Below are 15,132 nucleotides of genomic sequence, written 5' to 3'. Positions count from 1 at the left end.
CTCATCGATGTTTCTAACTCTCTATCTCTCTCCCTTTCTTTCTGTACAAAATCAATAAAATATATTAGTATAATATATAATATGTGAAACAATATCTATGATAAATATATGTATGTATTTGAATGAGTTCATTCAAGCGTCCAGGCACTCTGGCAAGTAGGTAGTACTATTCCTGTTGTACTGATGAGAAAATTGAGATTGAATAATTTGAATAGGAGATTTGTATGACTTGCAGTGTGTTTGTGGATTATAGTTAGTATAAGCACATGAATACTGCTATGCCATGTCAAAATCACGATGACAATGAGCTAATAACATGAATAGGTTTTAGGATTTACGTTTGTCCTTTTGCTAAGTAGCAAATACTAAATGTTAGACTTATATCTATGGGTATGCATATCCAACAGTTGTTATCAGGCCTTGGATAATTTTGTTTATCCAAAATACTTTCAAAATTTATAAATCCCCTCCCCAACACACACACACACACACACACACACACACCATATATGGCTTTATTTATTGACTGCTGTTTTACAAGGCACATCCAGACAAACTTCTCTAGTAACAAAGTACAGACATGATCCCTGAAAGTATAGTGTTTGTTTTAAAAGACATAATGCCATGTCAAGTGGACTCTAGCATTTCATTCTTGTTTGCCAACCGAGGCCTGTAGGTGCCCACCTGCATTGAGGGAAGGACTCCGGAGAAGCTAGGAAGACAGCAGAGCAGCTCAGGACCGATACCAGTCTGTCTTCTTGTCTTTTGGATCCTTTGTCATTTGATGACAGTTGCTGTGTTATCTAAACCTTCCTTAGCATCCACTTTCTCAAAAGAAGAGTCAGCATGTTGGACCTCTGGACATTTGACGGCCTACCAGTGTTCCCGCAGTAGCTTCAGTTGCTATGCCTGTTGCAGTCACTTAGAAATGGGCAGGAGCAGCCCTTGTTTTGCCTGCCATCTGCCTGTTTTGCACATTGGAGCAGTTTTGCACATCTCCATTCAATCCAGACGGAGGGAGAGCGTGCCTCTCCCATGGTCCTGAGGTTAGCTGTTCTCGGAATTGTTGATCCTCCTGCCCATCTACCTGGCTCATGGCAGGCCCACAGCTGGGAAGGAGGCCACGAGGTGCAAGGGGAGAAGGAACTGGGACTCCACGCCGTAACCGAATCCCTTTTGTTTGCCCTAGGGAAGACTTCTGCCTTTTCATCTAGGACTGGCCGTCACCTGCCGAGATCCGGGGAGTGTACGTTCCATGGCCCGCATCTCCTGCCGTTTGTCAGACTCCTCCACTGAGAGGGTGGGACGAAGAACACACCTGGGCCTTCCTGAGTGATGTGTGTCCTGAGCGCCGCGCTCTTGATTCTATCGCATGCACACCCCAGCGGATTAGGAGCCCAGAAGGGACGTGCGCTTTCTGTTAAAACTGCTCTGGTCCTTATCCTTTCTAACCAGGTTCCAAACTTTGTTTTAAAGGAGAGGTTTAAAATTGGCATTCTGTACATAAAAAATTGTTCAGTGTCTCTTGGTTTTGTAGAATAATTGTATCTGTTTAAACGTATTGATGTGGATAATACTAAATATCTTAATTATTTAAATTGTATTGTTTCTGAGAAGATGAGGGATTACTGTATACATTTACAATGTAATGACTTTTGTATTTTATTTTTCAAAATAAAAGCTTTAAGTGTGAAGCATTCTGGCAGTTTACATATTTTCATTACAAGATCTTTGATTCAACTTAAAGTGAATACTTCTGCCAGGCCAATTCATTGTTCAGCACCTTCAACAAAATATTTCTTGAATTGATCCCCTTCCTTTCAACTCCACTGCCCCACCCTCATCTATCACCATCTATCACCTAGGACAGTGGTCGGCAAACTCATTAGTCAACAGTGATTGAAATTTCTTTTGAGAGCCAAATTTTTTAAATTTAAACTTCTAACGCCACTTCTTCAAAATAGACTCACCCAGGCTGTGGTATTTTGTGGAAGAGCCACACTCAAGGGACCAAAGAGCCGCATGTGGCTCATAAGCCACAGTTTGCCGTCCATGGACCTAGGCTATTGCAGGATACAGCCTCCTAACCAACACCTTATCCCTCCTCTTGCCCTCTCAAATTCTGTTCAGCACTAGATAGAGTAAGAATTTTAAAATGTACATCTGGCCCTAGATGGTTTGGCTCAATAGATAGAGCATTGGCCTGTGGCCCAGGGACCGGGGTTCGATTCCAGTCAGGGGCGCATACCTTGGGTGTAGGCTGCTACTCGGCCCAGGCCCTGGTTGGGGCATGTGCAGGCAGGAATCATTGAATATGTTTCTCTCACATTGATGTTTCTCTCTTTCCCTCTCTCTTCCACTCACCCTAAAAATCAATGGGAAAATATCCTCGGGTAAGAATTAAACAAAAAATAAAATAAAATGCACACCTGGACCAGGCTGGTTTGGTTTAGTGGATAAGAGCATTGACCTGCAAACTGAAGGGTCCCGGGCCCCTGGTTCCATTCTGGTTGGAGGCGCATATCTGTGCAGGTTCGATCCCTGGCCCTGATTGGGGTGAATGTGGGAGGCAGCCAACTGATGTGTCTATCTCACATTGATATTTCTCTCTCTGTTCTCCCTCTTCCTTCCACTCAATGAGAAAATATCCTCTGGTGAAGATTAACAAAAATAAAATAAAGTGAAGTAAAATAAAATGCACACCTGGGCTTGACCCTACCACTTACATTTCATTTAGAGTAGAATCCAGACTCCTGCCGGATCCAGCACTGCCCTCCTCCCCATCGTGTTTAGGCCAGTCTCTCCCACCTTGCCTTTGTGCTCCGGAGCTCTCTGTGTTCCCTGGAACACATCGAGCTCCTCCTGCCTCTGCATGTTATATTCCTCTCTGTGAAATGTCCTTCCCTTTGCTCTTTGCCTGATGTCTCCTTCTCCATTCTCTGGTTTTAATAAAGTCCACTTCCTCCAGGAGGCTCCCTGGAACTCAAAAAACTAGGTGCTCATCCTGCCTACATTCCTTCACAGCATCACCTTAGACACACTCCGCAGTTTTTAATCTCTCTGTGGACTTTTTTATTGTCTGTCTTGTGTACAAATGGTAATTTCATGGAAGACAGAGCCTGTGTCTTTTCTTGTCCATTGTTTATACCCCTGATACCTAGCAAAGTGTCTTGACACATTCTAGCACCCAGTAAAATAGTTGGCAAATGCTAATCTTCCCAGAAACCTCTGACATATCATTTTACAGGTGAGGAAACAGATGCTCAGCCAAGTGAGGTCGCTTACGGGAGTCCCCTCAGCCAGTGCCACACAGGTGCCCTGGTATCTAGGCCCCAGCCTGACCCATATAGCATTCTCTCCACTCCACTCCCTTAGCCCTGCCCCCTTGGGTTTAAAATAAACACTGCTGCCAGATCAATTCTTTGTTCAGCACTACCTCTTGTAACTCCTTTGTTCCAAAGCCTTCTTTGAGTCTCTAATGCTAGCACATTACGTCTAAACTGTTCTGCCTCCACCACATAGCTTCACTACTCCCGGGTACAGTATACTTCCTCCCTGTCTCCTCACGTACCCTTCATTTTCTGCTTCTTCCACATGCCTATACGCCCAATCCTCTCCCCTCTACCTGGGAAATGCCAGCCTCATTGAGGACTCAGTTGTCTTAAGTCCCATTTCTTGCTACTCAACTGCTCCAACCACCAAATAGCAATAAACATCAGCATTCGCTTAACTTCCATTGTGCTTCTTTCCCGTGTTAGTCTTATGTCACCCACTTTGTAGGGAAGAAGACACATACTCCTATAGAGCCTATCAGAATGGGAGGGAAGGACATATTCAAACTAACCCAGCCTGTCTCCAATACGTGCCTCTAAGGAACGTATGCTTTTTTCTTCCCCACACCTGTCCCCTTTGCACGGTGGGAGTATATTGCATTAGGAAGAGGACAGAGAACCACTGCACAGGATGGTTGACCCGGGAAAGAGGAAACCACTCTACAGCTAGCCTGAAGAAGCACACGCTGTGCTGTGGTGTCTCCATCCTCATCGGCGTTCCTTCTCTCACCAAGCTTTATTTTCTTTAAGCCTGTGAAGAAGAGCGTCTCTGCCACGTGACAGCTTGGTCCACCTCCCTGAAGTTGACCATATTTGTGAAATGTGACTTGATGGAATCAAATGGATCTCCTGTTGAAAAATGCAAGATGGCTGGAGTACAATTTTAAAAAGAGGTAACTGGGTGAAGGACCTGGGTGGACATGTGACCTGTGACTATGGAAGGGCTTCCTGGAGCCACCATAGCCATGGCCACAGCCAGCAGTGAACCTGGGGAGCCAGGGAGAAGCCGGTGTCCTTAGTGGCTATGGCAGAAGCTTGGAGAGAGCATCAGCCAGTGGGAATCATAGACTTTTAAAATGAGCGGGGAATCTTAGTAATCACTTATCAGGTGTACCAGTTAATAATGCGGATTTTGTAATCAAAGAAAACACGGTAATTTCAAGAGAAACATCAAAAGTGCTTTATTCAAAGTAATGTCCATTGCTAGCTACACATTTCCCCCATCTTTCAGGTAATTTGTGGATACAGTTCCAATAGAACTTTTCTTGTTTTGAGGCAAACCAGTCAGACCCAATTTTCCACTTCTTCATATGTTTTGAAGTGCGGCTCAGAAAGTGCGTGTGCCATCAATCGGTATAAGTGATAATCGGAAGGAGCAAGGTCTGGTGAATACCAGTAGTCAAGTAGCCATTCTGGTAACGTTTAACAAGAGGTTCTCTTGGTGCAGGCCCTGTGATAACCTCTTTACATGTTTAAATTCATTTATTTCTCATAATTATCATCTGAGATAATTTTACAAATACTGGCTCAGGGAGTAAGTGACAGTCAGGATACGAATACAAGCAGCCTGGTTCCAGAGCCTCCGCCCTTAACCACCACCTCTCAATCATCATCTGTATTTACACTCAGATAGAAAATTGTCACAAGCATGGAGTGACAACTGGTTAAGTACCTCCCTTGTACTTAGTAACCTGCTAGGTGTAATTAAGAGTGGGTGTGCCAAAAAGTGTAGGCAGGTCACTGCCCTTGGGAATGTATGGTCTTGGTGAAAATCAAGAAAAATGCACATGAAACTATTATTTAGAGCTCTCACAAGGCCTATAAAACCTGGCTGGTAGGTGATAGACACATAATGGTCTAGGCAACATTCCATTTAGTGTTATCCCAAGTCTGCATTTCCAGGCAGCTACGGATTCTGGGCTTTTCTCTGGCAAGGTCAGTGCTGTCACATTGAGTTTCCTTTGTCACTACTCAACACAGTCCTCGGCAGGCACTTGAGACCTTTGAATAAAGCACTTCCTTAGTTATTCTGAATTAGGCAAAAGAGATCCTTTTTATTCACTTTGGGTATAAGTCCTAACGAAGCAATTCATTGAGGTGTGTGTGTGTGTGTGTGTGTGTGTGTGTGTGTGTGTGTGTGGTCTTGTTAGACATGAAAACAAATGACTTTAACTCCCCTTTTGGGGTTTATTGATTATTACTGAAGATCCAAAATGGAATCATTTTCACAATAAAACCACTATTTTTGTTGTTATATGCTGAAGAAATGGTTTTTGGCCTTCCCCTGAGAAGGAAGGCCTAAAATGCCCTCTATTGGTCTAACATGGAATGACTGTTAACCGTATGAAAAAGTTTAAAGCTGAAAGCAATAGGAGAAATATACCACAAAGGTATGCAAAACTTTCTCTGCAAAGATGTCCATTGCAATGCAGTTTATAGAAGCAAAAACTTAGAAACACCCTAATAACGGGGGGTTTGGTTAAATGAATTCACAAAATAGAATATTCTTCAGCTCATAAATACGAAATTGAAAAAAATAATATAAAAAATACTTGTTACAGTAAATAAAAAATCTGAGCTTGCAAAGCTGTTTATTATGATTCCATTTTTGTTATTTAAAGAGTATGTAAGCAAGTAAGGAGGATATCTAAATTGATAGACAACAGAAAGGACATATGCCGCAGTGTTAGCAGTGTTATCTCTTCCTGGTGGAGTTGTGGGGATTCTTGGTTTCTTGTTTCAGCTTATTTTCTAGACATGCTAAATACAATAAATGTGAGTTACTTCTGCAAATAAAAAGGAGAAAATGAGAGTTTTTGTTAAAAAAATAAATCAAAGGATTGAATCCTCCTAATTGTATAACAAAACACACACACAAACTGGGGGCTAGAGCAACGCTGTGACTTAGTCACAGCTACATATCTAGTTAACCTTGACTTTCAGTTCTCTTACTTTCTGATAAATCTCATTATTTTAGCTAATTATTTTTTATTAAAAATTAGTACTATTAATAATCTGAAGCCTTTGCCGGGTTTCAAGATACTCAGTTGTTTAGAGCATTGTCCTGATACACCAAGGTTGCAGGTTCGATCCCCAGTCAGGATTCATACAAGAAGCAACCAATGAGGGCATAAATAGGTGAACAACGAATCTCTCTCTCTCTCTCTCTCTCTCTCTCTCTCTCTCTCTCTCTCTCTCTCTCTCTCTTTCTCTCTCTTTTCCTCCCTCTCTCTTTCTCTCCTCTCTCTCCCTCTCCCTCTAAAATCAATATACAAAATAATCAGAAGACTTGATTATTAGTTGTTCTTCAGAAATGAATAACTTGAACTTGAATTGGAAATGTAGCAGAGTATCAGCTATGAGGACATTTAGTGGAGCACATATGAAAGGATCACACTGAGGATAGCATTGATTTATTTCTTATACAACAGGTCTAGGCAAACTACAGCCGATGAAATAAATCTGGCCACACCTATCATTTATGTCTTGCCATGGCTGCTTTCCCTCAACAGCAGCAAAACTGAATAGAGCCCAAAGAATGGCCCAATAGGCTGAAAATATTTACCATCTGGACCTTTGCAGAAAAGTTTGCTCTTGCCTCAGGATAGTGAATATTTCAGCACGCCTTAATGTTTCTCACCAACCAGAATGACTTCCAACTGGCAATTCTAAACAAATGTCAGAGTTAGGAAGCCCCTAAAAGGCAAGTTGTTTTTCCCAGATACCCTTTTACTGCTTCAGAGAAGGTGGCCCCTACCAGCCTCAAGTTCAAGACAGTTTCTTTTTCTTTTCTTTTTCTAAAATATATTTTTATTTATTTTTTACAGAGAGGAAGAGAGAGGGATAGAGAGTTAGAAACATCGATGAGAGAGAATCATTGATCAGCTGCCTCTTGAATACCCCTTACTGGGGATGTGCCCACAACCAAGGTACATGCCCTTAACCAGAATCGAACCTGGGACCTTTGAGTCCGCAGGCCAACGCTCTATCCACTGAGCCAAACCGGTTTCAACTGGAGGCAGTTTCTAAGTGGTGAGGTGCCTGTGGGGAGAAAGGCTGAGGAATGCTGAAGAGGCCCCTAGAGATGGGAACATTAGAAGACAGTGTGCAGGGGATTATATTCTCAGCTAACTTCTTCCTCCACTTGTTGGAAACCAATTGAAGTGATAGATATTTTATTTTCTTTCTTTCTTTTTTAAATATTTCTTTATTGATTTCAGAGAGGAAGGGAGAGGAGAGAGAGATAGAAACATCAATGATGAGAAAGACTCATTGACCAGCTGCCTCCTGCACCCCCCCCCCACCTCCCCACCCCCCACTGGGGATTGATCTTGCAAACCAAGCATGTGCCCTTGGCTGGAATCTAACCCGAACCCCTGAGTCTGCAGGCAGATGCTCTATCCACTGAGCCAAGCCGGCTAGGGCTGAGGTGATAGAAATTTTAATAGTGAGGTGCTTAAACCTGAGCTGAAAGATCAGTGGAAATGCTATACAAATTGGACATGAAGTGGGAGGGAGAATTGGGGATGTGGCTCCAAGATACTCACCCATACACCAATGGGATTTAACCGTAATGCTTCCCGAGGTGACTGGAGACAAAGGGATTAGAAATGAATAGGCAATAGTAGGCAACACGACTATAGATCTTCAAACCAGACTCATAAAACAGTATTTTCATGGAATTCTAGATGTGTTATTTTTGCATCTGTATTTTGTTATTTGTTTCATTTAATTAAATAAATGAAAATATAAAACAACACCCACCAAAAGCCTACATGTGAAGAACTTGGGATGAGAGTACTTTGGGGTCCATGTCTTTGTCCTCAATAAAGGTATCCATGGTTACCAGTGTGCCCCCCAAACCAAAGAGCTCTCCCTTCATGTTCTGCTCTGAATAAGATCCCTAGGACCTTTTACAACTTGAGGGAAGCCAGTCCCCACAATCCAAGGATGACAGCATCCTGAAATCCTCTACCTTTAAGATATTAGTAACAGCAATCCATGCCTCTATCTATATATATATATATATATATAAAAACCTAAGTGATGGTTATGACTAGACAACCGGAAAACCAGCTGGTAGTTATGACGTGCACTGACCACTAGGGGGCAGATGCTCAACGTAGAAGCTGCCCCCTGGTGGTAAGTGCACTCCTACAACCACTCCTCCCTTGGATCCTCCCCTTGGCCAGCTGGCCTGATTGGCTCCTGATGGCCAGCCAATCAGGAAGAACCCCACCCATGCATGAATTTTTGCACCAGACCTCTAGTATACTAATATTACAAATTAAATACATGAGAAATAATTTTATGGAGAGGGGTAATTATTTGAATGTGATCATGGCACAAATTTCTTTCATGTATTCATCTATTGAGTTACCATCACATGCCAAGCATTTTACTGGGCCTTGGAGATCTTACAGAGATTAATAAAACAGCAAAAACGATGGCCCCACCCTGGTTTTGACATCCAGGAAAGTACAACTCAACACTGGGACCTCTGCCACCATGACAGCTGAAGGAAAAGTTTTAACACGTCCACATCCAAGCTTGCCCACCGAAAGAGGAGGAGCATGGCCTCCAAGTCAGAGTCCACTTTCCCACTTTCCCCCTTCCACTCCCAAGGGCATCGACCTGCTTGCTGAAAGTTGGCTTCCATAGGTGCCCCAGCTTTCACCAAGCAGGATACAAAGTTCTCTGGGGAAATAGTCTCGATGGCCGCTTTTAGTATTCAATGAGGTACACTTAACGGGGAGTGAGAAATTGGTGAGAGCTAATCTGCACATGAGCCACAGTTACCAAGCAGACCGTGGGGAGAGAAGTCCAGGCCAAGGAACAGCAGTGGTTAATGAATGGGGATGCATCAGAGGCTGGAAGAGAGAGCTGAGCCATTAGCCAAGCTTTTGTGCCTTGGAAAGCTGCTGGCAAATAGTCTCCCCCTCAAGGCTGGGAGAGCAAAGGAAGGCCAACCCTCCAACCCACCCTCTCAATCACATTATTTCCCCCTTTGTATCTTATGGATGAGGAACAGGAGTTGAGGAAATTGGGGAAATCAAGGAGGATGGAAACATTTGGTGAGAATATGCTGAGTTAGGTTTTGGACATGTTAAGTTGGAAGTATCCTTGGGAACTTGCAGTTCAATTGTCAAGTCATCAGTGTTATGTACGATGAGGATTTGAAATTCAAGAGAAAGAGCTAGGTTTGACATTTAAACTTGAGGATCTTTTTTTTTTTATTAATTAAATTATTATCTTTGTACATATACCATTGTCCCCCTCCTTCCAAACTTGGGGATCTTTAATGTAGTTGAAACCATGGGAGTAGACGGAATCATCTTGAGAACATTTGTAGACTAGGAAAGAAGCAAGCCAAGGACCAATTTTGGGATCCCACACCACTGCAAAGGAGTTGGAAAAGAGATGGGGAGAAGAGGAGAGCCAGATGTGGGTCATGAGATTCAAAGGAGGGGAGGAGTTTTAAAAGAGAGAGAAACTGGTCAGCAGTGACATACATGCTTCTGAGGGTTCAAAAGGACAGATCGTTTGACTTGGCAATTAGAAGGCCACACTGATCCTCAGGAGAGCAGTTTCAGGGACGTGATGGATCGGAAATCTGACTTGTCTTGGTGATAAGGAAGTAGAAGAAGCAAGTGCAGACTATGCAAGTGAATATTTTGACCACAAAGGGACAGGGAGAGGTGTGCTACCTGGAAAAGGATGCAGACTTGAGGAAGAATTGTTTGTTTCTGATGGGAGAGATAGGCTACAGTATGGAGGGAGAGACTGAAAATTCAGCAGAGAGAAGTGTTAACTGATGGAGCAAGCACAAACATGGACAAGCAGGAGCCTCACTAGAGTAGTAGACTCAGACCGGAGAGGAGAAACTTCTTTCTGCAAGGCTGGAGGGAAATCGAGATTTTGCAGATACAGTTAACTTGCAGGTGAGCTGGCAGGAAATTGAGGGAGTTCTCCGTGCCTGAGACTCTATTTCTTATGCAAAGGAAAAGCCAGATTGCCATTTGCCAAAAGGAGAGGGTCATTTCCTGGAGTGAGGAGGGGTCTTGAAAAGAATGGTAGCCCTAACCAGTTTAGCTCAGTGGATAGAGTGTTGGCCTGTGGACAGAAGGGTCCCAGGTTCGATTCCAGTCAGGAATATGTACATTGGTTTCTGGTTTTGGGCACATCCCCAGTAGGGGGTGTGTAGGAGGCAGCTGATTGATATTTCTCTCTCATCGATGTTTCTAACTCTCTCCCTCTCTCTTCTGCTCTGTAAAAAATAATAATAAATAAATAAATAAATAAATATTTTTTTTAAATGGTAATATTGGCTGAAACCGGTTTGTCTCAGTGGATAGAGTGTCGGCCTGCGGACTTGAAGGTTCTTGGTTCGATTCCAGTCAAGGGCATGTACCTTTTTTTTTTTTTTTTTTTTTTAAATATATTTTATTTTATTTTTTACAGAGAGGAAAGGAGAGGAATAGAGAGTTAGAAACATCGATGAGAGAGAATCATCGATCAGCTGCCTCTTGCACACCTCCTACTGGGGATGTTCCTGCAACCAAAGAATATGCCCTTGACCGGAATGGAACCTGGGACCTTTCAGTTTGCAGGCCGACGCTCTATTCATTAAGCCAAACCGGTCTCAGCAAGGGCATGTACCTTGATTGCAGGCACATCCCCAGTAGGAGGTGTGCAGGAGGCAGCTGATTGATGTTTCTCTCTCATCGATGTTTCTAACTCTCTCTTCCTCTCCCTTACACTCTGTAAAAAAATAAAAATATATATATTTAAAAATGGTAATATTGGAAAAAGAAAAGAGAGCTGATGTGGATGTTGACTAGGTTTACTGTGGTAATCATTTTGGGATATAGACACATATCGAATCAATATGTTGAACACCAAAACTAATATATGTCAATTTAAAAAAAAATTAAGAACTGTCTAAAAGAAACCTATAAACAGACGCCCCAAAGGCACTGTGAATTAATCACGCATTGAGCGTGGCATCATTTCTCATGGTTGTGGTTCTCACCCAGAGTTTGAGCACAGTAGGCTGATGAGTTCATCTAAGGTTTTGGTTTTGTGGGGGTTGGGTCGGTGTTCCCTAGAGAGCTGCTTAAATGGACACATGGGATCTTGGTAGGAGAGGGGGGAATATAATTAAATGATTGGATACCTGAGAGAAAAGGGTGGGTGGGCAAGGGACTATCAGTCATGGGAAGCAGAAAAATCAAGTAAATCAGATTTGGGGAGAAAGGGGGAAGGATAGAACCTTGTGATAAAAGATTGATATATTGGAGTTAAAAACTTGGGGGGTAGAAGAGTTCTGGGTGCTAGTAAAACAAAGTATTTGCACTTGGCTGTTTTCTCTTTATTGCTGCCCATTCTCCCCTAACCCCTCTCAGAACCAAACTTTTCCCCTCACCCTTTTCTGAAACAAGGACACTCTTTAAAAACTTCAAATGGTGGAGTGGTGTGATCTGATGTATAATATTTATGCAAGACACAAAAATAAAGTTCATAGAACAACATAACTTAACTATCCATCAATAGGGACATGGATAATATTCCATTCCTTTAAAGTCCCAAAACAGCTAACGTTAAGCTGCATTGCTCTGAGATGCATGCGCATGTGGTTAAGCTTGGAAAACAAGAAAATGGTTGTCAGAAAAGTGAGCACAGTGGGGACCTCGGGAGCATGGGAGGTGCCTTCATCAGGGAGGAGCCCTTAGAGAGCCAGGGAGTTGGCCATGTTCTCTTTCTTAGTTGAATGGTGATTATATGGGTCTCTCCTTTATACTTATTCTTCACACTGTACACATATGATTTTGCACTTTTCTACATCATATATCCCAAGTTAAAAAAAAAAAATGCATGGACTGACACCATTTTAGGAGGAAGCAGAAATTAGGAAGGCAGCCGAAACCGGTTTGGCTCAGTGGATAGAGCGTCGGCCTGCGGACTGAAAGGTCTCAGGTTCGATTCCAGTCAAGGGCATGTACCTTGGTTGCGGGCACATCCCCAGTGGGGGGTGTGCAAGAGGCAGCTGGTCGATGTTTCTCTCTCATCGACGTTTCTAGCTCTCTATGCCTCTCTCCTCCTCTCTGTAAAAAATCAATAAAATATATTTTTTAAAAAAAAGAAATTAGGAGGCATATGCAGATACAATTATGTTCGTAATATTGTGCTTTATTTTTTAAATATATTTTATTGATTTTTTTTTTTTTAAGGTGAGGGATAGAGTTGGAAACATCGATGAGAGAGAAACATTGATCAGCTGCCTCCTATACACCCCCTACTGGGGATGTGCCGCAACCAAGGTACATGCCCTTGACCAGAATCGAACCCGGAACCTTTCACTCCGCAGGCCGAGGTTCTATCCAATGAGCCAAACCGGTTTTGGCTTAAAATTCTCACTTTTAGGACTTCATGTACTCTTCCCCTAAATTCATTGAGATCCTTATAACCAGTGTTTTGAACTTGGCACCTGACAGATTGCTTGTCTCCATTTTGCTTAGTTCACTTTCTAGAATTTTGTTCTGCTCTTTCACCTGGGGAAAGTTTCTTTGCCTTCTCATTTTGACTTATCCCCTGCATTTGTTTCTGGATATTAGGTACACCTCATATGTCTCCCAGTCTTGGTAGAGTGACCTTACATAGTTGGTGTCTTGTGGTGCTCAGTGGCATATCTCCCTGGTCACAGCTGCTCCGGGTGTGTCTCTTGTGGGTGCCTCTTTATTATATTTGAACTTTGATTGCTGTTGAAATGTCAGTGGGAGTGACAGACTCTCAGACTGACTGGTTGTGAGGCCGGGTCATGACTACATGGAGGACTGTTGTGCAGGGGTTGATCCCATGGAGCAGGGTTCCATTTAGTAGGGCTCCGGTGCCTGACAAGTCCACCCTTTGGTTGTGTTGTTTGTGGAGATGGTTGGGTGTGGCTCTGGTGGGTGTGAAACTGGCCACCAGGTATATTGGTACGGGGCCTCTTGGATGGGCTCTTGTGAAACCAAGGTGAGCTACTGCCTGTGCCTGGTCTGGGACCACCTGGTATAAGTTTCACGGTTATCTGCAGATGTTTTCATTATGCTGGGCTTGGAGGCACCTGAGAGAGGCTAAGATGCAAACTAAGGCTGGCTGCAAACTATGCCAGGCTTGGGGCTGCTTAGCAAGAGATATAAGGCATGCTGAGGCCAGGACTGCTTGTTTTCAGTTTGTGAACCTTTGAAAGATTTTTAGGGAAGTCCAAAGTGTGAGCAAAAACAAGCCATTTGCATGGAATAGCTGTTAGAAGCAGTTTGGGTGGGCTGCAAGTGGGGTGCAGTGGGATTTTAGGGAATCACGAGGGCAGGGCAAATGGTGTTAACCAGGTTGACGGAGACTCAGGCTTGGCACCTGTCTGTGCCTGCAGGCTGCATGAGGGGAAGGCTCAACAAAGGAATACTGTTGGTTGCCAACACTTCTGTTTGGGAGAATGCTGCCCTCCAGTCCTTGCCTTAAAGCCAGACAAGTTAGTTCCTCTCTGTCTGTCTCTGGTACTTTCCAAGGGGCTGCCCCAGTGCTGGAGCACAGATTTAGTGAGTCTCTCAGTGAGTAAGTCTGAGCTTGGGCCCTTTTAGAGGAACGTCTGGGACTCCAGCAGCCTCCCTCTCACTCAGCCATAATCCCTGCTGGTTTTCACAGCTAGAAATGAAGGAGACTTCTATTCCGAGCACTGGGAGCCCAGCGCGGGGCCAGGACCCCTCTCTCCTCTCGGGTGCCTTTGAGGCTGAGATATCCCTTTGATTTTTAACCACCACACCTGGGTGTAGGATCAGCTCCTTCACCATCTCCGCCCCACCTACCAATTTCCATGTGGTTTCTTCCGAATATCCTTAGCTCTAGGATTTCTGTTCAACTAGTCTTCAGGTTGTTCCGTAGTTTAGTTGTGATTTGATGTGGTTGTGGAGGAGGTGAGCGCAATGTTTATCCACTCAGCTATCTTGACCGGACGTCTCCCCACTTTCTGAGTACGTGGGTTTTCATGTATCATATCTATAATTATTTATATGTCTAAAATACTTAAATAAAAATTAAAACTAAAATAAAATACATTCTTTTATTCCTACTTCCATTTCCTTTATTGTTGTTAAATTATTTAAAATATTTTTTTTATTGATTTTTTTACAGAGAGGAAGGGAGAGAGATAGAGAGCTAGAAACGTCGATGAGAGAGAAACATCGACCAGCTGCCTCTTGCACACCCCCTACTGGGGATGTGCCCGCAACCCAGGTATATGCCCTTGACCGGAATCGAACCTGGGACCCTTCAGTCCACAGACCAACACTCTACCACTGAGCCAAACCGGCTTCGGCATTTTTAAAAAATATATATTTTATTGATTTTTTTATAGAGAGGAAGGGAGAGAGATAGAGAGCTAGAAACGTCGATGAGAGAGAAACATCGACCAGCTGCCTCTTGCACACCCCCTACTGGAAATGTGCCTGTTGTTAAATTATTTATTCAGTAAATTAGAATCAGGAGAGAAAATTCAGTAGCTAAATGGTACTTTGGAGATTTGTCAGCATTGAAAAGTTCTTTTCACCCTAACCGGTTTGGCTCAGTGGATAGAGTGTTGGCCTGCAGACTCAGGGGTCCTGGGTTCAATATGCCTTGGTTGAGGGCACATACTCAGTGAGGAGTGTGCAGGAGGCAGCTGATCAATGTTTCTGGCTCTCATCGATGTTTCTGGCTCTCTGTCCCTCTCCCTTCCTCTCTGTAAAAATTCAATAAAATATATATATTTTTAAAAGAAAGAAAA

General features: G+C 43.2%; 1 protein-coding gene across 1 annotated transcript in view; it reads left to right on the top strand.

The window, feature by feature from the left end:
• Window positions 1-1,697, top strand: part of TPST1 (tyrosylprotein sulfotransferase 1) — a 67,415-nt gene extending 65,718 nt beyond the window's left edge. Inside the window, exon 6 of the mRNA XM_036409761.2 lies at window positions 1,190-1,697. The gene's annotated coding sequence lies outside the window, so the exon portion shown is untranslated. The remainder of the gene's footprint in view (window positions 1-1,189) is intronic.
• Window positions 1,698-15,132: the final 13,435 nt, after the last annotated feature.

This window comes from Pipistrellus kuhlii, unplaced genomic scaffold, assembly GCF_014108245.1.
Source record: "Pipistrellus kuhlii isolate mPipKuh1 unplaced genomic scaffold, mPipKuh1.p scaffold_m20_p_4, whole genome shotgun sequence".
Classification (NCBI taxonomy): domain Eukaryota; kingdom Metazoa; phylum Chordata; class Mammalia; order Chiroptera; family Vespertilionidae; genus Pipistrellus; species Pipistrellus kuhlii.
Note: the sequence above shows the minus strand (reverse complement) of the source record. Positions and strands in the feature narration are given on the sequence as shown.